This window comes from Oratosquilla oratoria, chromosome 34 (genome assembly GCF_046742065.1).
Source record: "Oratosquilla oratoria isolate Oo_2021 chromosome 34, ASM4674206v1, whole genome shotgun sequence".
Lineage (NCBI taxonomy): Eukaryota > Metazoa > Arthropoda > Malacostraca > Stomatopoda > Squillidae > Oratosquilla > Oratosquilla oratoria.
In genome coordinates, this window is record NC_134810.1 from 2,875,306 (window position 1) to 2,877,805 (window position 2,500).

Consider the following 2,500-nt stretch of genomic DNA (forward strand, 5'->3'; position numbering starts at 1 on the left):
CTGCTGATTGTTCGTCAAACCAGTCGCGATGTTTCCTCTTGGTGGTGCCGAGAATACTTTTTCCAGAGTCAAGGGATATGCTGCATATGTGGTCCCACTCTTAGTTTAGACCTTGTGTTGGAGGAAAGACAGGTTGATCAAGGTCTGACAGACGTGTTGTTAAATTTTCTTGGGAAGAGTTTCGTTTTACTGGGTCGCTTAGGGAGTTTAGGTTTATTCTTGAATGCGGTGATTGGCGGCGTGCAGGGCATATTCTGAGCTTCCAGGTTGTCCGGATGAGGCGATGATCAGTCATTCCATCTGCACCTCTCATGATTCTGAAGATCTCAACATAAGGCAGATCTTTGCGCCGAACAATGGTATAGCCAAGAATATGCCATGTTTTTATCTTAGGTGCATCCAAGTTGTCTTGAACATGTCACGGAGCTGGAAACAAGTATTGGTAATAGCTAGATCGTGTTGTGAGCAGAAGGTCAGCAGACGTAGTCCATTATCAGTACACTTTCCAACACCGTTTTGGCCAATAACCCCTTCCCAGAGATGGTAACTGCGGCCAACTCTTGTATTAAAATCACCGAGGAGTATGATTCTGTCATCGCGGGGAATTGTTTGGTATAGGGAGTGAAGCCGTGCGTAGAACTGTTCTTTAACTTCCTCTTCTGCATCCAATGTAGGAGCATAAGCACTTACTAGAGTTGCAGACCGGCTATTTGTCAATGATAAACGCCAACTCATGAGCCTTTCACTTATTCCTATGAGCTCTGTGGAATAGAGAGCAGCATAGATGTTTTGACGGCAAAGGTTACACCATAATTGCGCTGTACTTCTTCAGGTAAGCCTTTCCAGAAGAAGGTGTGGCCTTCCCCCACTTCTATAATTGAGCCCTCTTTAGAGAGCCGGGTTTCACATAGTGCCGCAATATTAACTCCATATCTTCTTAGTTCATGTGCAATCATGGCTGTTCGACGGTGTGGCCTGTCATTATCTGTTAAGTCAAGTAGGGTGGGGGCATTCCATGTGTCGACTGTTAATTTCTTGATTATATTTGCAGGACCGAACAAAAAGGGTTGCCACGACGAGCTCGGCTACCCGTCCGTGGGAGATGGAACAGGCAATTTTTAGGTCACCTTTTATAGACCCTTTCCCTTGTGGGGTGGGCGGTGCGGATCCTAAAGAGGGCCGCCCAGCTACCCTGAGAGGATCTATCAGAGGCCACTGTTCCAATTTCCTGGCCTACTGACGACCATCACCTCAGGGCCGCCTCACGTGCAGGGCAGGAGCTAGGGGCTTCCAGCTGCAATCTATGCCCTGCCCCCACCGCTCCGTCCCCATCGCCCGAGGACTTTTTAAGTGAGTGATGATGACGGCAGATCTATGAGAGACAATGGATAAGTTGAGATATTTTAAATGGAAAGAGGGTGCACACACCTCAGTCCACTGACTTGGCAGCCCGGCAGTTGGCCCAGTGGCAGGGGAAAGTCCGATACGACTGGACTGTCGTTCTGTTGCAGGGTGCTATCTTGGATGGTATCGACTTAGTTACCTGAAGGGAGGCAAGCCCCCTAGAGGCCCCGGCACTCACACCCTAGCGCAAGCTGGTTGGCCTGGTTATACAGCCAGGAACTCGGTCGTTGGACATCCATTTAGTAAAAGCAGGGGCACCACGAGCAGGTAGTAAGCCAACAGTTGGGAGGCAGAGGCGCAAGTAGTCACATGCACTTACAGCTAACTTAACATTAACCTTATAGGGCAGTATAGACTATGTATTAAGCATGAACTCCCAATACCTGGTGGAGTCTCTGTACTCCGTACATTACCAGGCGCCCACAATTTGATGTATAATGGTAATATATTTCACCACACTATACGGTAGTAATCATTAACTTTAAACGCGATTTACTCGAAACTAGGTTCGTTCCTTTTCGAGTGCTGTGTCTCATATGTATATATATATATATATATATATATATATATACACGTATATATACATATATGTATGTACATATGTATATGTATATATATATATATATATATATGTGTGTGTGTGTGTGTGTGTGTGTGTGTGTGTGTGTGTGTGTGTGTGTGTGTGTGTGTGTGTGTGTGTGTGTGTGTGTGTGTGTGTGTGTGTGTGTGTGTGTGTGTGTGTGTGTGTGTGTGTGTGTGTGTGTATTTTGGGAGCAGATTTTCCTTTAAACATGTTTGATTGAATACGACAGCATTCTGGAAGTTGTTGATTTTCTTTCTTGTGTTTTCTATTTTCCTAATTATATTCTTCCCTTGGATAGGGTGGGCATACACCAATTCATTATAATTCTCCATTTTATTACACAACGTTTCGTCTCTAATAAGACATCTTCTGGTATTTCTGTTTTAAAGATACAATAAATATTTATGAACTACAAGTTTGAATTACATTGATTGTTGGACATATACAATTTATATCAAATCTTAGAATTACATTTAAGTTTTACATTTGAATTTGAAATAATAATAATAACAC